The 24,472-nt window shown below is 42.4% G+C and overlaps 1 long non-coding RNA gene across 5 annotated transcripts in view; it reads left to right on the forward strand.

Annotated features, from left to right (window-relative positions):
- The first annotated feature begins 7,242 nt into the window (after positions 1-7,242).
- Positions 7,243-24,472, forward strand: part of LOC117345712 — a 46,811-nt gene continuing 29,581 nt past the window's right edge. For 3 of the 5 annotated variants that reach the window (XR_004536493.1, XR_004536491.1, XR_004536489.1), the window contains exons 1-2: positions 7,243-7,385; positions 8,329-8,400. This is a non-coding gene — a long non-coding RNA (uncharacterized LOC117345712). Of the gene's footprint in view, positions 7,386-8,328; positions 8,401-14,709; positions 15,074-17,139; positions 17,527-24,472 lie in introns of those variants that run through there. The other 2 variants (XR_004536490.1, XR_004536492.1) reach the window with 2 other exon arrangements.

Here is a 24,472-nt window from a genome sequence, read left to right on the forward strand (position 1 = left end):
TATGTGCATGCACTGCTTTCAATGCATATTCATTGGGGAAATCCTGAAAACCCGACTGGATTGAGGCCCTCAAGGAGGGACTTTGAGATCCCTGTTCTAAGCCCAGAGAAACGTATTGTCTTCATCCTTGCCTGCAAATTTATTTTTATTTTCTTTATTTACTTTATAATTGCCTGTAGGGGGATCTCTTGTTGCACCGAACAGAAACGTTTCCCCTTGGTGTTTTACTTAACATTCGGGGTCTTGAATCTCAAAGAAAAAAGAGAATGCGGTCAGGAACTGTGATGGATTTGATAAGTCCTGTATGTTTTCATCATTTTCAAGAGCATGGGATTCAGCTATTATCCAGAGATTTTTTTTTTCTTTGCCTATAATTAACCTTTTTGAATTAAACCAGAGAAATAGTTCTCTTCGGTTTGAAGGTATGAAGCGAAAGAAACCAAGGCGCTCTTTAACTAAAGCCGTAGCAAAAGTGGCTTTAACGTGCCCCTTAGGGGGGTCTTTCTCATGTGCCAAGGTCGCCTGTGCCACAGCTGGAAAATGGCACATTTCCCCATTTTCCGAATTAATGGCCAAGCGCTAATTTTGCCATTAGCATGCGGCCATTATAAAAACTTACTGCTATTATATTCTCTGGAACTTGTGTTCATTGAAGTCGTATTTTGATTTTCTGTCTTTAAGATTGTTGGTTCAATCTCGCACTCAAAATTCATTTCTCCTCCAGTTAGAGGTTGTAAGCTAAAAAAACACCACGAACACCTTCTCTCTCACCAAGCAGCCCTATGGGGTAAAGACCTAGATCAACTGCTTTCGCCCACTACCTACGGGGAATTTAGGAAGCGCCTAAAAACATACCTGTTCCTGAAACACCTAAACAATTGACCCGCTCTCCCCTCTCTCTCCCCAAGAACGGTCTCCCCTACCCCTACCTTTACCCCCTCTTACCTCTTCCCACTACCCCCTACCTTTACTCTCTCCCCCTCCTTAGTCCACTTGAATCACACGGAACTGTGATTCATATAATCTATTATCTTTATATTTTCGTCATTTTTCATTGTTATTTTCTAATCATACGGCTTATTCCAAACAGGTCCTTTCAGACATTACCTACCAAAATGTACATCTTATACTCTGGCTAAGCAAATTGTATTTCTATATTCTTACTTTCTTAAAGTCTATGCTATCTGTATTTCATATGTAAATCGGCATATTGTGTTTCGCTTAATGTCCAGCTCTCTTGATTGTAAACCGCCTAGAAGTCGCAAGATTGTGGCGGTATAGAAGAATAAAGTTGTTATTATTATTATTATTATATTGAGCATTTTGGATTACTGTAACATTATCCATTTGGGATCTTATTAAAAAAAAAAACCCATCAGGAGATTGAGAATCATTCAAAACACAGCAGTACGTTTGATATTTAGTCTGGAAAAATCTGAACATATTACTTCATATTATAGAAAGTTACATTGGCTACCAGTCGAGGCTAGAATTCTATTTAAATTTGTATGTTTGTGCTGAATTATGTCTATGTTTACAATTGTTCACACTGTTTGTTTTGTATTTTGTAAAACAATAAAGTCTTTGAACTATAAAAGAAGTGCTGCCCAATTCAACCCGTTTAACCCTGCTGACGCCAGCAACACTATGTCCGTGCAGAAACACCTACCACTTGACCTCACCTTCTTCCATAACACTGCTGACAGATTCCCACCCCTCACTATTGTAGTGGTTCCTCCAACCCAACAAACCTCAAGTCTTCCAGCTTGTGAGACCTTTCCTGCCAATGAGTAATCAAAGGGGCCATGATATCCCCCTGCCGGATCTTGCTCAAATGTTAATAATCATAATAATAACTTTATTTTTCTATACCGTCAACACTCAAAAAGTTCTAGGCGGTTAATAAGAGAACTGAACATTCCAGTGATAATACAAAGCACGCAAAAAGGCAAAGTACAACATTTCAATTATAAATACAGTAAGAAAACTATGACATAGCCATCCATCCAGTAACAAATTTTTTGAACAAACAGGTCTTAACTAATTTTCTAAAAGTGCAATAAGTTGCAGACTGTTGAATCAAATCGTCTAACCATACTTGAACTTTATCTGCTTGATAAGCCAAAGTTTGATCAAAAACTTTGTTATAATGGCAATTTTTGGGATTAGGAAAAGTGAATAGAGCAGTACACCAAGTAGCCTTAGTTGGACAATACAATTTGAAATGAGAGAAAAGATATGACGGAGTTAATCCAAATAACATCTTATAGCAAATACAAGCAAATTTGAAAAGTATTCTTGCTTCCATTGGCAGTTGACGGTAATAAGGGCTGACATGTTTCTGTTTTTTCAATCCATAAATTAAATGGACTGCTTTGTTTTGGATTAGCCTTAATCTCCCAAATAGATTATATTACAGTAGTCAAGAATAGATAAGATTAATGCTTGAACTAATAATCTAAAAGAAGTAGGGTCAAAGTATTTTTTAATGGAACACAATTTCCATAATGTTCCACTATCCTAACCAAGAATTGGCCTAGCTGTATGTCCGATACAGAAAAGTTAACACGGACATGTAATGAGGTAAAGAACCCCTGCTGACTCACAATTGGTCTTGGCCTATAAAGCATGTATACGCATTAAGCGAGGATGTTGAACTGTAGCTGTTACTCTAGCAGAGGTAGGGAACTCCGATCCTCGAGAGCCGTATTCCAGTCGGGTTTTCAGGATTTCCCCAATGAATATGCATGAGATCTATTTGCATGCACTGCTTTCAATGCATATCCTTTGGGGAAATCCTGAAAACCCGACTGGAATACGGCTCTCGAGGACCGGAGTTCCCTACCCCTGCTCTAGCATGTGCACAAACGCCGCAATGATCCCACCGATCGTGCCCTTTCACCACATCAATATTGCCCAGGTCAAACGTGGTGAAACAACAATGAGTCGCCGATTCCCTTAAATTTTTCCCCCTTGAATATGCAAATTGGGGCGGACACTAAAAAACCTGAGGTTGCTGCAAAACATGCCAGTGGATCCGAATAATTTTCTTCACCTGGAAAGCCCAATATATGAGTATGGCGAAACACACACCATACCCGAATCCAGCTCAGGTGCACTGTTCTGCAATAGGAGGTCCCTCTGTGCGTATAAAGCTCTCTTATATGCTCGCTTTATAACTCCTCTTGGATAACCCCATTCACTGAAGCATTGCCACATGTCTTGAGCTTGTGCTTTATAATTCTCAATTGTGATACACAGACGCCGTAAGCTCGAAAACTGCCCAATGGGTAAATTTGTCCTCAAATACTTGGGGTGGTAGCTGATTGTTATGATCTGTATCTTTCCTATAGTTCTGTGGTCTCAAACTCAAATCCTTTGCAGGGCCACATTTTGGATTTGTAGGTACTTGGAGAGCCTCAGAAAAAAAATAGTTAATGTCTTATTAAAGAAATGACATGTATCAAACACAAGCTAATAAAAAGCATATTTCACCACTATCGCGTCCTAATCTGCTATGGAGGATTATTCAACCATTTTGTATCATTTCTCAGCGGATCTAACTATATTGCTGATTAATATCAGACAATATACTTCATCAGATCGATAAGATAAGTGCAAACTGAATATATTTAAAGATTTAAAATTAAAAGATTAACTGTATGTTTTTGGAGAAATTATATAAAATGATTGAATTATCCTCCATAGCCAATGAGGATACAATAGCGGCGAAATATACTCTTTATCAGCTTGTGTTTGATACACAAAAGAGTGCTGCTTCTGATGGCTTTGGTTGGTTAAAAAGAAAGAAAAAAAGTGGATGAAGATTAACTAATGAGATAATGCTGTAGAGAACCGTGCTTATTATAGAAATGTGATTTGGAAGACTGAGAAGGGTCTTAGAGGTTGTTCATGTATATTATGGAATACTGAAGCACAACCATGGCAAATGAAGTTTAATGTGGATAAGTGTAAGGTGATGCACGTTGGTAACAAAAATCTAATACAGGATGTCCGGTGCAGTACTCGGAGAGACCCCCTAGGAAAAAAACTTGGGAGTACTAGTCGACAAGTCGATGAAGCCATCCGCGCAATGCGTGGCTGTGGCGAAAAGGGCAAACAGAATGCTTGGAATGATTAAGAAAGGGATCACGAACAGATCGGAGAGGGGTTATCATGCCGCGACTCCACCTGGAATACTGCGTCCAGCACTGGTCACTGTACTTGAAGAAAGACACAGTACTACTCGAAAGGGTCCAGAGAAGAGCGACTAAAATGGTTAATGGGATGGAGGAGTTGCCGTACAGCAAGAGATTACTGGGCCTCTTCTCCCTTGAAAAAAGGAGACTGAGAGAGGACATGATCGAAACATTCAAGATAATGAAGGGAATAGACTTGGTAGATAAAGACAGACTGTTCACCCTCTCCAAGGTAGGGAGAACGAGAGGGCACTCTCTAAAGTTAAAAGGGGATAGATTCCGTACAAATGTAAGGAAGTTCTTTTTCACCTAGAGAGTGGTGGAAAACTGGAACACTCTTTTGGAGGTTGTCATAGGGGAAAACACCCTCCAGGGATTCAAGACAAAGTTAGACGAGTTACTGCTGAACTAGAATGTACGCAGGTAGGGCTGGTCTCAGTTAGGGCACTGGTTTTTGACCTAGGGGCCACTGCGGGAGCTGACTGCTGGGCACGATGGACCACTGGTCTGACCCAGCAGTGGCAATTCTTAAGTTCTTATGACCCTAAGAACTCCACAGAAATAAAAATATGATAAAACCAAAGACACTGTGGAGAAGATGATCAAGATGCAGGCTTTATTAAAGTTCAATCCAATAATCCCGCTATGGAGGATTTCTCAACCGTGCAGAGTTTTGCCAAGAGTTACTTTTAGCCTCTGATCCATGTGTTTCCGTGCCAGGACCCCTGAGGAAGACAGTTTTGTCGAAACAAGGACCGTGTTGGGTCCATAGTCCTCAATGATTTGGGTCCTTTTATTTGGGTGGATTTGGGTGGATTATTGGATTGAACTTTTAATAAAGCTTACACCTTGATCATCTTCTCCACAGTGTCTTTGGTTTTATTATAGAACTAGTATTTTAGCTCATTACATTAACGGGTGCTAGAAGTCTGGTCGGCTCTTGTAGTCTCTTGCCGCTGCCCCCTCCCCCCTTCCCTTTCCGTGGTCCTGACTCCAAACCTGCCGACTCCAGCAGCGTCTGCAGCACTGTACACACGCTGTTTCGGGGCCTTCTACGGCCCCAAAGCAGCGTGTGTAGAGTGATGCAGACGCTGCTGGAGTCAGTAGGTTTGGAATCGGGACCGCGGGAAGGGAAGGGAAGGGGGGGGTGGCAAGGTGAAGAACTTACTTTTATCAGAGCAGGGAGTCCAGCGCTGGCGGCCAGTCCTGCCGGCGAGTGTAGTTAGGTGCTGTAAGGCTGGGGACCCGCGCATGCGCACTCCTGCCACCAAGGACCTACATCTCACGGAACAGGGAAAATGGAACATGCAGGTAGGAGTGCGCATGTGTGGCTAGGGTTTTATTATATAGGACACTGTCATTTACACACCTAATTGCCAGTACTTAGACATGAGTATTTGCACCAGCTTTTGAACTGGTGCAAATGCTTCTTCCTAAAATTAACATGGTTCTTATTGCTCTATCATGGACCTCAGAAAACACCCTCCTCCGCCCCACACTGAAAGCATTCTTGGCAGGGAGTAAACTGGTGTGAGCTCCTCACTGGTCCATACCCAAATTGTTTTACACTTTTTTAGTTTTTACAATTTTCAAAATACTAGTTAAACTTTATATAGTATTGTACTTATCTAAATGATTCAGCGGTTGGACCCGACATGTTTCGCTTTGCGCTTCGCCAGGGGTCCACTCTAGGAACAAACATATCACATCAGTTAAAACTGTACAATGCTACATCTAAACCCAACAGCCCTCTCATATCAATCAAACTCTTTTCCAGCTTTCTTACCAATGCCGCTAACATCCACCCCGCAGTTCAATTCCTATGCAAGATGGCGGCGGCAGCTTTTACTGGTTTATTTAAAGCCCTTCAACACTAGGTCCACCCCCTTACGTCTTCTTACGTTCAACCTATCTATGATGATTACTCTTATCAACGAATATCTAACTACGAGCCTCAGGAAGGGTCAAAAAGCTGGAAAAGAGTTTGATTGATATGAGAGGGCTGTTGGGTTTAGATGTAGCATTGTACAGTTTTAACTGATGTGATATGTTTGTTCCTAGAGTGGATCCCTGACGAAGCGCAAAGCGAAACATGTCGGGTCCAACCATTGAATCATTTGAATAAGTACAATACTATATACAGTTTAACTAGTATTTTGAAAATTGTAAAAACTAAAAAAGTGTAAAACAATTTGGGTATGGACCAGTGAGGAGCTCACACAAGTTTACTCCCTGCCAAGAATGCTTTCAGTGTGGGGCGGAGGAGGGTGTTTTCTGAGGTCCATGATAGAGCAATAAGAACTGTGTAAATTTATATATAAAAAAACTCAAGATGAAAGAAATTGGATAGATGTCATATAAAAAAGATTGATTATAGCTTGGAACAATTTGGAGAATGCTATATTGGTAGTTCCAGGCACATCATTGGTTGCCTTTATTGTTGTCTTCCTAAAATTATGCATGGAAATGCAGACGTATGCTAATGTCCTATAACAGCAGTTCAACGCAGAATTACCACTTAGCTCCAAAATGTTTGGCCCCTCACCGTAGCTGACCTGTCTTGAACTTTACACCATGTGCTTCTGGGCTAATTCCAAGCAAATTACACCTGTACCAGCAAATGTTAGGACTAGCTCCAACATTGCTGTGTTAAATTTGCAGCTCCCGCATGCAGTGGCTTAGAAAGGGGGGAGGGGGGCACTGGCACTTCTCTGCACCTCTCTCACACCATGCTCACACCTAGAGTTACTAGATGTCCGGCTTTCCACGGGGGAAGGGGGGGGGGCAGATTTTCCCGGGGCTCCGGACGGTTTTTCCAAAACCCGGCACTTTGTCTGGGTTTTGAAAAGAATGGATGCAACGTGCTGAAGTCACGCGCACGCACGTGACATCATCGCGTTGCAACCGTGCGTGCGTGAATGCCTTCCTGCCTGACAAACAGGCAGTGGGGGGGGGCCGGGGCTGGAGCGGAGCTGAGGGCAGAGCTGGGGCATATCGGGGTGGGGATGGGTGTAACTGGGCGGGCCTGGGGGGGCACGTAAAATCTGGTAACCCTACTCATGTCCTCCTTTCCCCCGTACCTCTTTAAATCTTTGCCAGTGTGAGCAACTTCTCGGCCTGCTGCTCACGCCAGCTTGGCTCCCCTCTGAAATCACTTCCTACCCTCGCTATAACACTGACCGCAAGGTAAAGTCCTGGGTTTAGCCATGGTAACTGCCTATTTTTCCATGGTTTATCAAAAGGGCTCTTTGTTTTTATTATGGCCCATCTATTGGCCTATTGATCAAAAGAATTTAGACTAATAATAAGACAGTTGGTATGGATTTATATTGGTGCAGGCTCAGGCTGGCTCACCTCTTTGACAGTTAAATGATTTTGTTCATTCAGGAGTCCTTTAGTCTAGCTGGCAAGAAGGATCAAGTGAAATTATACCTGTGGAAAGAGCATTAAAATCTGTACAGTTTCTGCAGACACAAGCTGCCAGCCCTAAACATTAAACCAAATACACTTCCAAAGGAATCCTTGGAAAATGATTGAAGCTAAATATTTATTTCCCAGCTGGGCAACGCACATGCCTAATTACCGCTCAGGTTAAAACAAGAACATTTTGAGGAAGTTTGGCCGTACAGAGAAGGTTCTGATTCTGAGGAAGAAGTTGAATTAAATCTTTAACGTAGGGAGACAGTGGCTCGCTTGTTAATTCATCCATTAGGAGAAGCAGTTTTATCAGGGAATCTAGAAAAAAATTACCATAATGAGAAACAAGGGCATAACATGCTGTCAAGAGGAGCAAAGATGAGGGATTGGGTGTGTGAGGGGGGAGCTTTGCTCTGAGGTAGCTGAAGGATTCCAAAACAAAAGAAGGGGAGGGGGGGGGGGAAAGCACATCCAATGTAGTGGGTCTCACTGACACAATTTTTAAGATTAGACTCCTGATGTAGGCATTGTTTTGCCGAAACACGGCTGTGTTGCGTCTTCATATTTGTGCCACCTGATGAAATAAAGAAATAAACGTTTATGCATGTGACTTGTGCCACATGCATTCTGTTGGAGTGAAGAAATTAACATTGATTGGAGCATGCCTTTATTTCCTTTTTAACCTCACTTGTTTTGTTCTTTGTCCCTGCAGCTACAGGATTCCCTAAACTTAGGCACGACTGCGTATGCCAATTCAAAGGGTTGCATGAAAATGCAGATAAAGGTGAGCCGATTGATATTGTGTATTTGGATTTTGAAAAGGCATTTGACAAAGTACCTCATGAAAGACTTCTGAGGAAATTAGAGAGTCACGGGATAGGAGGGAATGTTCTGTTATGGATTAAGAACCGGTTGAAAGACAGAAAACAGCGAGTGGCACCGGGAAGGGGAAGACCCGCCATTCTGTGGAGGTGGGCCTGGTGGCAGGAGGGAGTGGGCATCCTTCTTGTCAGCCATCAGAGAAAGGTATGAAGGGTGGTAGGAGGATATTTGAGGGGTTCGGAGGATGATGGGGCCAGGGGCAGGAGGGAGTGGGCATCCCACCTGCCTGGGGATGTCTCAGGAGGTGGTGGTAGGAGGGAGTGGGCATCTTTCCTGTCGGGGGATGTCTCAGTGGTGGCAGGAGGAAGTGGGCACTCTTTCTGCTAGCCAACTTCACGGAGGAGACAGGTCCCCTGCCATGGCCGTTGCCGCTAAACTAATCACCGCGGGGAGATTCCCTTGCAGCTCAGTGGCAGCACGATTCTCTAACCGGGGTCTGTGACAGGGACACCAGTTAGAGCAGGGGTGTCCAATGTCGGTCCTCGAGGGCCGCAATCCAGTCGGGTTTTCAGGATTTCCCCAATGAATATGCATGAGATCTATTAGCATACAATGAAAGCAGTGCATGCAAATAGACCTCATGTATATTCATTGGGAAAATCCTGAAAATCCGACTGGACTGCGGCCCTCGAGGACCGACATTGGACACCCCTGGGTTAGAGAATCGGGGTGGTTAGGCGGGGTTAGGCGTCTGTCTGTCACGATTCTTTATAGGATGCGTGCGATTCTCAAAAGCCACTTTGGCGGTTGCTGAGACTGGGCACCCTATACAGAATCAGGCCCTAAACACTTTAAATGCACTTTTTACAGAATAGCACCTAGTGTTTACGCATGCAAATGGATATTGGTGGTCATTTATACACACGGATGCTGCTGCTCTATAAAGCTATACACACAGATGGGACTGAATTCAATATATTGTGCTTGAAAAATCAATGATAAGAAAAAGAAATCCCTGACATTGTTCCAGGAAGACTTCGAATTCTCAAGCTAAGTGATTTATAAACTTTTGAACACAGCTATTTTTATATATCATTGTATGATTTTTTTGTGTGGCCTTTTCCAGCTTGGTTTGATAGTGTTTGTTACATGTTATATGTTGTTATACCTTGTCTGGTTTGTTTGGTTTGTTTGTAGTGTTTGTATGGTGTTCTGTGTTTGCTATTCTAAGAAAATTTTGTGACATTTTTGCAAATTTTAAATTAATAAATATGTACAATATTTCTAACTTTGTAATTTGAGTACATTGCTCTGATATTATAGTATTGTTCTGTGGTATATACCCTTCAGGGATTTCTTTTTCTTATCTTTGAGATTCACTTTTGAATCCCATTGTTTATTGGTTGTAGCTCTCTGTTTTATTTTTTGCTTAAAAAATCAATGCCAAAAAAGTGCTCTTCTCTAAGCCACGTTTAGTGAGGCATGGTGTATAGAATGGTGCTCAAAAAAACTCGGATATTGTGAAAAATCAGTAATATTGAGAAAACACTTTCACAAGAAAAATGCACAATGTCTGATAGATAGAAACAGCACAGCGCTCAGGCTTAATTACAAAGTGCCATTGGAAAACAGGAGGAAAAAGCCTCAGACTAGGACCCTCCCACCGCCGCAAGAGGTGGTTAAAGGTGGTTAGGCGTTAACCTCATCGGCAAAAAAAAACCCCTCCATTTCAGTGCAAAGGATAAAAACCTTGTGCGGTTCTGTTTTGTGCTAAAAGATAGAAGAAAAGACTTTCAACTTATCTTCTGGTTGACCGGTACACCAATGGTGGCCAGCGTTTCACAAGTCTGCTGCCTCAGTGTGTAACGCATCTGATCAAGCTTCAAATGGGACGCCAAAACGCATCTCCTGCATCAGTACAGAATGGTGCTTACACCTGGGAAACAAACAACAAAAAGTCCAACAGGACAAGAACCCATGGGTTCAAGATCACACAAAAAGCAGTGGGAACGGACAACGAACACCCCACAAGACATAAAAAAATGTAAAAACAGACTTGTGTGTTCCAAAACAAAAGGGCAAACATCAGCTGTGGACCCGACACGGTACTGTGTTTCGGCGAATCAAAACGCCTGCCTCAGGGGGTCACTGCAATGTTGTGATACACAGGTTAACAAGTCCTTTGTTGATACAAGACTGGATCAATCAAACGCAACAAAAGTCGAGCGCTGAAAAGCTATCAAAGCGCTCGACTTGTTTTGCGTTTGATTGATCCAACCTTGTATCAACAAAGGACTTGTTAACCTGTGTATCACAACCAATGTTCCCTCTAAGCTGAGCGCATGAGCGATTGCTCACTATTTTCAGTGGCGTCGCTCATACGTTTTCTCGTGTCGCTCAATCGAGGGCGGGCGGAGGTGAGAGGAAGCGGCGGCGGCGGTCTGCCCTGCTCGCCTTAGTGTAGTTTAAGTTGAAAGATGCAGCGGCGGCTCCTCTCAAGATCCCCGACTGCATCGGACTTCCGATGCAGGTGGGGATTCGTGAGATGAGCCGCTGCCACGTAAGATACCAGAAAGTTGGCGAAGCGAAAGCTTTAAGTAAATTGTTATTCTTCTAAGTTTTGAGTATTTAACCCTCCCACAATCTCACGGGCACTCGTCCTCCGCGCCTGCTCATAAATTTGTGGAGTATGTAACTTGTCGCTCATGCATATTTTTTTTTTTGCACACACCTCATCAATCCTTAGAGGGAATATTGATCACAACATTGCAGTGACCCCTGATGCCGGTGTTTTATTTCACCGAAACACAGTACTATGTCGGGTCCACAGCTGATGTTTGCCCTTTTGTTTAGGAACACACAAGTAATGTAATTTATTTCTTATATACCGCTAAACTCCGTTAGGATTCTAAGCGGTTTACAGAAAATAGACAATAGTGTGCATTAAAATTATAAGTAATATAGGTTTACAGAGAAATATACATTAAAGGATACAATAAAAATAAGATAAATAAATAATGAATAGGTACTTAGAAATTCCCTTCTGGAATTTTCATTGTCCGTTCCCACTGCTTTTTGTGTGCTTACACCTGGGAACCACAACGAAATATACTGTAGATGCAGCCATTTGCATCAAACAAAATATGATGCAAAATGTCTGCCTAAATTTACTTTGAATAAGACACATAGGGCTCCTTTTACTAAGCTGCACTAGCGGTTTTAGCGCGCGCATAGCCCACGCTAGACGGGTTGTATCCGTAGAGGTTTTGTCAGCAGGAGACCTGAAGTTATGATGCCGTTATACAGATCCATGGTGAAGCCTCATTTGGAGTATTGCGTTCAATTCTGGAGACCACACTACCGGAAGGACATGCTGAGGATCGAGTTGGTTCAGCGAATGGCCACCAGGATGGTCTTGGGGCTCAAGGATCTTACGTATGAAGAAAGACTGAAAAAATTGCGGCTGTACTCACTGGAGGAACGAAGAGAGAGGGGAGACATGATTGAAACGTTTAAGTACATCACGGGACGTATCGAGTCGGAAGATGATATCTTCTGTCTCATGGGACCCTCGACCACCAGAGGGCATCCGCTGAAAATTAGGGGAGGGAAGTTTCATCACGACTCCAGAAAGTACTTCTTCACCGAAAGAGTGGTGGATCATTGGAACAAACTCCCACTGCAGGTGATTGAGGCCAGCAGCGTGACCGATTTTAAGAGAAAATGGGATATTCATGTGGGATCGCTAAGGAAGTGAATTCAGGGGGGCGGATACTTGAAATGGGCAGACTCGGTGGGCTATAGCCCTTTTCTGCCGTCATTTTCTATGTTTCTATGTTTTTTTCTAACGCCACTATTGAGCTGGTGTTAGTTTTTGGAACGTAGCGCGGGGTTAGCGCACGCGAAAAGCGCTAGCACAGCTTAGTAAAAGGAGCCCATAGTTTATGCGGGGGAACACATAAAAACTTTCAGAAAACTCCAGGTATTAAAGAACATTTTTTTGGCCCTTCAGAGGCAAATCTTTCAGGAAGCAAACAACATATCCTTGGTGGCCTTTCAGCTAGCACTCAGCATATCCTACCAGTCAAAACTCGTCATTGGTCATTTTAAATTTATTGTCATTTTCATTTCTCATTTGTAAACCGTCTTGGAATAAAACGGTAAAGAAATTTTTTAAATAAAATAAATAACATTATATTACATTAATGACTTCTATTCCGCCTGTACCTTGAAGTTCTAAGCGGATTACATCAAAAAGATAACTGGACATTTCCAGGAAGAGGAATACAATTAAAGACATTGGGCCTAATACATCAAAACGATAGCTGGACGTTTTCAGGAAGAGGAATACAATTAAAGGCGTTAGGTCTAAATCACATTTTGAGGGGAAGATACTAAGAGGGGGAGAGAGGGGAAAAGAGTAGGGATTAGGAAATTAGTATGAATTTCTTGAATAGTATGGTTTTGATTTCTTTTCGAAAAGCTTTGAGGTCAGTTGAAGCTGACCAATGACATGCTTTTGACTGGTAGGATATGCTGAGCGCTACCTAAAAGACCACCAAGATATGCTATTTGCTGTTAAGGGATGGATGTTTATTATTAGGATAAATCTCCACCAATAAAATATATTGCCCTCTGACTGAAATATATCTTACAAAGAAATATTAATTTGGGGGAAATATAGCTCTGCCTGTTAAAACTTAGCTCTATAATATTATATACAGTGTTCCCCCGCTCATTCGCGGTTCGCGAATCGCGGACTTGCTCATTTGCGGTCTGCTCCGACCATCCTTTCCTTCCCCTTTCTATTAGTTTCATGCAATGTCTCCTTCCCATTTTCCCATATGTAGCATGTTACGTCCGTATGGTTTATGTCAGTCTGTTTCCCATTTTTTTATATATTTTATTAAAGTATTTTTAAAATTCTCTGTATAATTGTAAACCGCTTAGCATTTTAAAAGCGGTATATCAAGTCCAAATAAACTTGAAAAAAACTTGCAACAATCACTGATAAACTCCTCCCCCACCCCTTCCTCAATGAAATACACCTTGCAAATGGCCACGAATTTGGACTTGGAGGATGAGATGTACGGCGTTTGCATCTATGAGACAAACATGGTTTTTCTTGTTACAAAGATCTTTTTGGATCCCTGTTCGTTTACAGAAATTGGATAGTTCTAAGTCTAATAGATACTGGCACTGTCATCTCAATGTAGGGACATTGGATCATCTACTTTTCTATTGTCCCTTGATACTTTAATTTGGAGATCCATTTGGGGTCAAGTGAATAAAATATTGGAAAATCCAGTGGCACTGATGTACGATACCGTGATATTTGGCACGTTAATGAGGGCTAAAAGCCAAATATCTTCTCATAATAACAAACTTCTCTTTATAATGACAGGGGTTGCCATACAGCTTATTTTGAAGAACTGGAAAAACTGGGACCGGTTAAATTATACTTTTTGGTGGGAATCTCTATGCCACATTTTTAAAAGGGAACGTATGATGGCCATACAAATTTTATAGAAAATTAATGGATGTTTGGGAGCCATTGACAAAATTCTGTATGGAGTGATTATGGATTTAACCCTTTGAATTTACACATCCAGGGTGGGAGGGTGGAGGGTGGAAATTGCATTGTTATTTTAAATTGGGAAAGGTTATTGAAAGATTCTCTGTAGTTGTGTTTTCTTGTTTAATTATTGGGTGGGTGATTGGGAAGGTTAAAGTGATTGCTCATGTATGTCTATAAGATTATTAGTTTCAAGTTTCAAGTTTATTAATAAATTTGATAAATCGCCTATTAGAATCACTAAGCGATGTACAAAATAAAATACAGTATAATAAAAGAAACTAACATTTAACAAAGTATTTTCATCAAAGACAAACATGAATTGGGAGGGAAAGGGTAAAAGTTACAATTTTCAATGTGCTTTTCTTGTTTTTTGTTATATGTATTTATATTTGGTTTTTGCACTGGTGTTGTTTGGAAAATCAATAAAGATAAAAAAAAAAAAACCTTTGTGCAGGGGTTCAACAATTCACTTTTCAACTTGATTGATTTTGCTGATGAGCTGGTCCTCTATTTGCCTCTGTCGCACTCTCTGCTTCTTTCATTCCCTCTTTCTCTTCCTCTCTATCTTTGCCTGTCTCCTATTTTGTTATTTTATTAGAAATCATAAAGCCTGGATCCGTCTATTCCCATTTTGGCTTACTTCTCATCTGACAATTCTTGTACACCAACAGATAACCTTTAAATCTTTTACAGGGCAACTTTACTATTATGCCACCAGATGTTTAAATAAAAACAACATTCCTGGCCAGTAATACCTTAATGGTAAAGGAACCTCCAATGCAGATATTATCTCAGTGTTGTGATGGGAGTTTTTAGTGTTTCTTACACCCCCACCCAGTTAGCTGATTTTGAGTGCCCAGAGCAGGAAGAATTTCACAAGCCAGAGACATAAACATTAGGCATCATTTTGCCTCTGACAGCTGAGAAGAACCATCCTTAATAGCTGCAGATTTGGAACCGCTCAGCTTATGGTGTGCATTTCTACAAATTGGAAAGGAGCTTCTTGTCTTTGTGCAGCCTTACTCTGGGGATCTATGCAGTGACATTTTCTCTATGAATTGCCTTCTGAGCCACTGCCCCTTTTGTCTAGGACAGTGTTCTTCAACCGCTGGTCCGTGGACCGGTGCCAGTCCGCAAAAATCTCCCACCAGTCCGCAAAGGATCAGCGTCTCCCGCAAGCATCGAGTTAAAAAGGTGGCTCATTGCAAACGCCTCGTGGACCACCCGGGCAAAAACACCAGTGCAGCTGTCCTCCAACACCCCCAGACAGCGCTGTGCCGTCAACGGGAAGCTCACACGAACCCGGGTCTGATGTGTCTGCCAGGTGTCACCTGGGTACTGCCAACTAGTGCTGCCCAATTCAGAAAAAAAATTTTGATTCGATTCGATTCAGCCTATTGAATTGGTTTTTCAATTCGATTCGATTCGATTTTCCTTCCCAATTGGGTGTTTTTTTCAAACATTCTGGTGGGTTTATTTTACAGCCTCTTCACCCCCTTTGCCTTCTCCTAACCACACTGGCGCTGTGGTGTAAACAAAATAAACAAACAAAAAAGACTTTTCCTCTCTCTGTTAAATCCTAGTTCACGTTTGCGGTCTAACACCAGCTCTGGCAGGATACACATTTCAAATCTGACATATTGTAATCACAAAACAGAAAATAAAATTAGTTTTTCTACCTTTTGTTGTCTGGTCATTATTCAAATTTTGTTGGTCTCAGGCTCTGGTTGTCTTCTGATAACTTGCTTGCCAGGGTCTCCTTCTTTCTTCTTTCTCCCTGCTAATCATCCATCTTCCATCTCTGTCCTCCCCTTCTGTTTCTCTTCCCTCCCCAGGCATCTTTCCGTTTTTTCATCTCCCTCCACAGATCCACCTTTTCTTAACTACCCTTTCATCCAGCATCTCTCCTTCCTTCCCCACCACTCCAGGGTCCACCATCTCTCCCTTTCTTTTCCCAACTACCCTCCTATCCAGTATCTCTATCCCCCCTCCACACCATCCCTTGCGTCCAACTTCTCTCCCTTTCTGTTCCTTCCCTCCCTAAATCCCATTGCCCATCATCTCTCTTCCTCTCTCCCTCTCCACTGTTTTCAGACCCATTTCTTCCTCCCCCAAAGTCCGGCATATGCACATCTCTTTGAACCCCCCCTTCCCTCCCTCCGTGTACTTCTATACCAGGGCCCCTCTCCCCTGAAGGTTTGTCCCCCCTTGAAGGCCTGCACCCCACCCCTAAAGGCATGTGCCACCATCCCTGAAGGCCTGTTTCTCCCTTGAAGGCTTGTCCCCCATTAAAGGTCTGCATCCCACCCCTGAAGGCTTGCCTGATCCCCCCCTTGAAGACATGCCCCCCCCTTTGAAGGCCTGCCTCCCCCCTTGAAGGCTTGTCCCCCCCAAAAGACCTATCCCACCCCTGAAGGCCTGCCTGTCACCCCCTTGAAGACCTATCCCACCCCTGAAGTCCTGCTTCCCCCCCTTGAAGGCTTGTCCCCCCCCAAAAGACCTATCCCCCCCCTGAAGGCCTGCCTGTCACCCCCTTGAAAGCCTATCCCACCCCTTAAGGCCTGCCTGTGCCCCCTAAAGACCTGTCCCCCCCCTTTGAAGGCCTGCCTCCCCCCCCCTTGAAGGCTTGTCCCCCCCTTGAAAGCTTGTCCCCCCTTGAAGATCTGTCCATCGCCCTTTGAAGGCCTGCCTGCCTGTCCCACCCCGATAGACTGCTCACTCCCCCCCCCCCCCACGGCGTTGGCTTCCACCCTCCTGGCCTTCCGCTTCCCCCCCTGGCCTCCCCACACTGTAGATCTTGAGTCCAAAATGGAGTCATGCAGTGGCATGCAGTGGAAGCACAAGTCATCCCCCACCCCAAAAAATTTCAAGACAGAAAACTCTGCAGGCAAAGTCATACCTAAGTGCAGTAGGTCACACGGGCTACATACTATTGTACCAGTTATATGCCTAAGGTGGAGCCACATTCATGCCACTGCTCTGCCCACATGCACAAGGGGCATTCAATAATTCATCTACCTGAGTATGAAAGAAAGTAGCAAGCGTGTTGAAACAAGTTTTTGCATGTTGTTTCTCAAGGTTACTTATGCACAGTTATGGCTCACTATGAGTTTAACATTCCAGGATGATGGACTGTCTTATAGGATGACGGACTTTTGCTATTGGAGTTCATGCCACACAAGGCAACCATAACCGGGGAGAGTTATGCCAACACAATGATCACTTTGTGGGAGTCAATCAAGGAGAAAAGATGAGGAAAAGTTACAGTAGGCATGCTGCCGCTTCACGAGAATGGGGGTTTCAGCAGCTGAGTCATCCACCCTACAGTCCAGACCTGTCTCCCTCGGATTATTTCCTGTACCGTGTTTTGAAGAAATCTCTCACGGACAGTGGTTTTCAAGTGATGATATCAAGAAAACTGTGATGTCCGGGTTTGAAGGTCAAACAGAAGAATTCTTTTCAAAGGGGTTAAAGTAATTGCCTGAAAACTGGATGAAATGTATGGAGCTATCAGGGGACTGTACTGAAAAATAAAACAAAAATTTTTGAAAACTCTTTTCTTTACTACTTAGGTAGATCAATAATTATTGAACGCTCCTCATATGCTCCATTACAGTTACGAGTTCAGGCTGTTACATGCCTCATCACAGAGTGTGTATAAATTCCAATTTTCTCGGCAGCTACAGAATTTCCCTATTTGTAAATCATATCAGTTTGGAGCAGAAGCAATCATCAGATTCCAAAGTATACTGAAGTGTTGATTTCTTGAGACTGTCGACAAACACAGTTATTTAAGTTAGAATAATATAAAAAAAGTCATCCCTTCTACTGACCCTTTCAGATTTCATGAAGCTTAAGAACATAAGCGTTGCCTCTGCCGGGTCAGACCAGGGGTCCATCGTGCCCGGCAGTCCGCTCCCGCGGCGGCCCCCCAGGTCCATGACCTGAAAGTGTTCCCTACCTAACCTAAAATATCCATACCCTATTTGCTCAATGTCCTGTAAGGTAAACCTCTATCTGTACCCTGTTATTCCCTTTGCTTAATGAAGAGAGGCAAATGTTTCGTCTCCCTGCTGACATCAAGGGCCACATTTTTATTATTAAAGTAAACATATGACCCATACTTCAACACAGCATCCAAGACCAGAAGAATGATATCTAATAACTGAGATAGACGCCAGGCCAGATGTTGTGTTGAGCGGTTCAATCTGAAAACAAAATGCGTTCACGATTAAGATCAGGTGATGTTGGCCCAGTTCTGAAAATAATAACACACATATATTTTGTTTTGTCTTTTACCAGTCAGAAGCTCTAAGCTTTAATAAGCCTGGGAGCCAGAACTCAATGGGACAGTTTATTTTTTCTATGGCTTTTTTACTGCAGGCTTAAGGCACTCATACCGTTTCCTTCTGCTCTTGACCACTGGCCTATATTCCGCTGATTTGAATTTGATGCCCACTTCTCATGCTTCGGCACCTTAGAGTAAGGAGATGGAAGAAATGTAGCATGTGGAGACTGCATAGCGTGGGATCGCTGCTCTTTACCAATAATTTAGGAATTCTACAGAACATTCCAGGGTTAAAGTTTCATCACGAATGCCACAGAAGTGGCCAAGCCTGCAGGATGCTGGGCCACCTCTTGACCTGCAGTGCACAGACGACCCGTGCTATAGTTCAGCAAAGATACACTGAGCTTCAAGTTACTTTGAAACATCTGTATTTGTCCAAAAAATTAAGAAGTGACAAAAGGAACCTATAATTAGAACTTTGCCAAATTTCAGAGGAGCCATTTAAGTTCATCAGTTTGTTTCTGTAACATTCTGAAACATTCTTTTCCCTAATTTCTCATGGACTGCCCAGCCTTTGAGCTGTAGAATGTATTTGAAAAATCATTATTGTTAAACAATAATTTTGTACTTATATATTTAGGTACTTATTTTATTAAAATATATATTCATAATCCTCACAATCTACAATTCTTGCTGGATCACAATGAAATGTACATACTCATACATACATCAATAATAACTTAAAATAACTCTTTGGGTTCTTGCCAGGTACTTGTGACCTGGGTTGGCATCTGCTGGAAACAGGATACTGGCCTTGATGGTCCCAGTACAGCAATTCTTATGTTCTTATGTGAACCAAGTATAGGACAATCAAGCCATTGTGACATCACTGGTGAGGATTGGCTCTTAGGCATTATGAGGCATTATGACATCACAATCTCAGCTCTTGAATGCTGCTACTCTTTGGGTTTCTGCCAAGTACTTGTGACCTGGGTTGGCATCTGCTGGAAACAGGATACTGGGTTTGATGGACCTTTGGTCTATCCCAGAACGGCAACTCTTATGTAACATAAAACAGACAATAAACCAAAAATAGTACATGTGCTTCCATCATAAACAAAAAAGGGATTCAAAAAGCCATTTCATATAAAAAAAAAATATAACATCACTTTTGAAACAGGAGTGGAGGAGGTGGCCTAGTGGTTAGAACTGCTGCCTCAGCACCCTCAGGATGCAAGATAATGGAAGCTCTGCTGAAGGAAAGAATAATGGAATCCAACGGGTTACAAATCCAACGGGTTACAAAAACCAAGACAACATGGTTTCACCAAGGAGAAATCAGGCCAAATGAATTTGATCAATTTATTTGACTGAGTGACCAGAGAATTGGGTAGAGGATGTGTGCTTGGTCACTTGGTCTTCACGGAACATCTCCAAGTTCTCCTGACAGCACTGGAACATTGTGGTCTTCTGACATGGTATCGGCATTCTTGGAGCCCATCTTGCACTAACCTTAGACATGTCCAACTTTCATGTATTATTTTCCAAATTGTACCTGCCAAGATGCTCATTTCTACAGCTATTCAGGAAAATTTAATTTGTTTCTCTGACAAAATTAAATCCTTGACTTTCTTGCACATTTCTACCTGGATTTCAGCAAAACCTTTGATACGATTCCTTATAGGAGGCTCATCAATAAACTTAGTTGCTGAAGTTGGGACCCAAAGTTTGTGACCTGGATTAGAAATTGGTTGATGGACAGATGACAGAAAGTGATGGTGAATGGAATTTGCTCAGAGGAAAGAAAGGTGAGTTTGGTGTGCCTTAGGGATCAGTATTGGGGCCCATACTGTTTGTAAGTGATATTTTTAAAGGATTAGAAGGAAAAGTGTGTTTTTTTGCAGATGACATGATGATTTGCTGGAGGGAATAGAAAGATCTGCAAATGTTGGGAAGAATTGTCTAATGTTTGGCAATTAGCATTTAATGCAAAGAAACACAGAGTGATTCACTTGGAGAGTAAAAATCCAAAGGAGCTATATATGCTTGTGGGGTGAGAAACTGATATGCACGGAAAGGGAGAGAGATCATGGCGTGATAGTGTCTGAAGATCTAAAGGCTGCAAAACAATCTGACAAAACAGTGACCATAGCCTGGATGCTGGGCTGCACAGAGAGAGGAATTACCAGCAGAAAAAGAGAACTGTTGATGTCCCTGTACAAGTCATCGGTGAGGCCCCACTAGGAATATTGTGTTCAGTGCTGGAGGCTGTACCTTGCTAAGGATATAAGAAAAAACGAAGTGGTCCAGAGAAAGGTGACGAAAATGATATTGGGATTGCACCAAGAGAAGAGGCTTGAATACCTGAATATGTACAGTATACCTTGGAGGAAAGAATGGATAGAGGAGACGTTTCAATACTTGAAGGGTATTAATCTACACACAGATCTATTTCAGAGATGGAGTAGTGGTAAAACTAGAGGATATAATATGAGGTTGTGGTGTGGTAGATGTAGGAGTAGCGTCAGGAAATTCTTTACGGGGAGGGTTGTAGATGCCTGCCATGCCCACCCTACAGAGATGGAAGAGGCAAACACAGTGACGGAGTTCAAAAATATGTGGAATAGACACAAAGGATAGTATCAACGCAAAACCTGACAGATCAAAAACTATGACTTCACTTACGATGCACAGGAGCGGTGCTTAAAAGGAAGCCCAGAAGTGGGAAGTGAGGACAATGCTGGACGGACTTCTATGGTCTGTGTCCTGCATATGGCAAACGGAGCAGGGAAGGGCTGGAGTTACCTGTGACGGCAACTCCAGCAGTGGGGCAGTGTAGTTGATGCTGTGCAGACTTCCATGGTCTCTGTCCCACAGGCGGGATGAAGGATCAGGAGCAATTACGCATATTTTAGACCAAATTCAAATCATCAGAGTGCAGGTCTTATCGATCTCGGGGGCGGGCTGGGAGAGGAATCTTACACTGAAACTTAGCGAGTATAACAAATAATTACTGGTTTGTTGCCTTGAGGATGAATGCGATTGTTGGGCAAACTGGATGGACCACACATTTACTATGTTACTAATTCCAACCTGCTCCTTGTGGCTCTAGGCAAGTCACTTAACACTCCATTAGACTGTGATCCTGCCAGGACAGATAGGGAAAATGCTGGAGTACCTGATTGCTGTTGAATGAATTGTAACTGCTTGGGGCAAATCTATTCATGAAAAAGGTGGTTAATAGATCTAAAAGAATAAATAAATAGAAATGCATTTAAACCGGGGGAGGGAGGGGGGTTTCTTGACCCAGTCTTTGGGACACATCAAGCCAGTCAGGTTTTCAAGATATCCACAATGAATATGCACACTAAGGAGACACTGCATGCACTGACGAAGAGAGGGTGAGCACTCCCCCTCTTTCCCCCCACCCCCGCCGCGCAACATGACCTTTCCCTGTACCTTGTCAACTTTGGCACAAGCAGCCACCGACTTACTAACCATGTCAGCTTCAGTGCTGTCTCTGACATCATTTCCTAGGTGTGGGTGACCAGAGAATTGGATCGAGGGTGAGCACTAGATGTGGTGTATTTATTTATTTATTTAATTCGTTAGTTTATCCTCCCAAAGGAGCCCAGAACGGGGTACAGGAGTACATACACAGTATAGGTTGAGACATGACATACATGAGAAATATTGATAGTTTAAAACAACATCTGAGTTACAGTAGGCAACAATATTCAGGTTACATTAAGAATAGCAACTGAGTATCAGTAGTGGAACTACTGAGTCATTAAGGCGTGGGTTTTTAAGTCACTGATCTCATAACGAGGAAGGCCTTTGACAGTGCTTCAAGCAGGCGTCTAATAAACTAAGTGCCCTCATTATGTGCTCCAAAGTGACGGACTGGTTGAGTGGAAGACGACAGATGGTAGTGGTCAATGGAGATTGCTCTGATGTGCCTCAAGGTTCGGTTCTTGGGCCTGTTCTTTATAACATTTTTGTAAGTGATATTGCTGAAGGGCTGTCTGGTAAGATTTGCCTCTTTGCAGATAATACCAAAATCTGCAACAGAGTAGATACCCCTGATGGTGTGGAAAACATGAGGAAAGACCTAGCAAAGCTTGAGGAATGGTCTGAAATTTGACAACTAAGACTTAATGCTAAGAAATGCAAGGTCATGCATTTGGGCTGCAAAAACATGAGGGGACAGTACAATTTAGGGGATGAAAAACTTTTGTGCATGGAAGAGAAGCAGGATTTGGGTTTGATAGTATGTAATCATCTTAAGATGACCAAACAGGTTGAAAATGCAATGATGAAAGCTGGAAGAATGCTTTGTGCATAAGAAGAGTTAGTAGGAAAAAGACTCTGATGAGAGCTCATTTAGAATATTGTGTACAATTGTGTAGACTGCACTTTCATAAAGATATAAACAGGATGGAGTCTATCCAGATGAAGGCAACTAAAATGGTTGATGGTCTATGTCATAAGGCGTACAAGGACAGACTTAAAGATCTCAAAATGTACTATATACTTTGGAGGAGACAGAAACATAGAACATAGAATATGACAGCAGAAAAGGGCCTTTGGCCCAACAAGTCTGCGGGAGAGGGAAGATATGATAGAGATGTTTAAATACTTATGTGGAATGAGGCGAGTCTCTTTCAATTGAAAGGAAACTCCAGCGTGAGAGGGCATAGAATGAGATTACGAGTTGATAGGCTCAGGAATAATCTAAGGAAATACTTTTTTACAGAAAAGGTGGTAGATGCATTGAATAGTCTGCCAGAAGAGGTGGTGGAGACAAAGACTGTGAGACTCAAGAGCAATATAAAGAAATTGTTCTTTACGGAGAGGGTGGTGTGGTGGAGAGGAAAATGGTGACGGAGTTCAAAAAAGCATGGGATGAACACAGAAGATCTAGAATCAGAAAATAATAGTAAATATTGAAGCACTAAGGCCAGTACTGTGCAGACTTGCATGGTCTGTGTCGGTACATGGCCATTTGATTGAGGTTAGGCTGGGGAGGGCTTCAATGGCTGGGAGGGTGTAGATGGACTGGAGTGAGCTTTGAAGGAGATTTCAGTTGTTGGAACCTAAGCATAGTACCGGGCAGAGCTTTGGATTCTTGCCCAGAAATAGCTAAAAATAAAAGAAAAGAAAAAATTAAATTGAATCAGGTTGGGCAGACTGGATGGACCATTCAGGTCTTTATCTGCCGTCATCTACTATGACTGATTGGTTTTCATTAAAATGCTGCATCAGGCAAGGATGCATCTTGTCACCTTATCTGTTCAATCTGTACGGTGAAACCATCTTCAGTAAAGCAAATTTGGATGAAGCGAGTATCGGTTTCGAAGTTGGTGGCCAAAATATAAACAACCCGTGCTGTCCAGATGATACAACGCTCATCACTAGTAGCAAAGAAGATATGGTGTATCTACTGAGAAAAGTCAAAGCTAAAAGTCACAACATGGGATTAGAACTGAACATAAACAAGACAAAGATAATGGACAGGGAAAATGATGAAGATTTTGAGCTTGAAGGCGATAGAATATAAGTTGTAAAGGATTTCAGTCTCCTTGGCTCTTTTGTAAACAAAGAAGCAACTAGCAGGGAGGAAATACTCCGCAGAATAGCACTTGGTCACTCTTCAATGAAGGCTCTCGACAAAGTATTCAAAGACAAGGAAGTAACACTCCGAACGAAGATCAGACTTATCCAAGCACTCATTTTTTCATTTTTTCAATTAAGGATGCGAAAGCTAGGCACTACAGAAACAAGACAGAAAGAAGATTGACTCATTAGAGTTTTGGTGCTGGATAAGGATTTTAGGCATACTGTGTACTGCCAGAAGAACTAACAAATTGATTCTGGAAGAGATCAAACTGGCTATGTCACTCGAAGCCCAAATGATGAAGTTACGCCTGTCTTATTTTGGTCACACCATTAGAGGAGAGACGTCAATGGAGAAGGACATCATGTTTGGAAAGACTGAAGAAACCAGGCAAAGAGGGCGACCTGCAATCAGATGGCTGGACACGTTGAAAACAACCATGGGGATGACTCTGGAGGACCTTTCCAGACTACAAAGAAAGAACTGCAGAGTGGAATATACAAGGTACAGGAATCTTTATTGAAAGTCTATACAAAATTATCTATATATAT

Source organism: Geotrypetes seraphini, chromosome 11 (genome assembly GCF_902459505.1).
Source record: "Geotrypetes seraphini chromosome 11, aGeoSer1.1, whole genome shotgun sequence".
Lineage (NCBI taxonomy): Eukaryota > Metazoa > Chordata > Amphibia > Gymnophiona > Dermophiidae > Geotrypetes > Geotrypetes seraphini.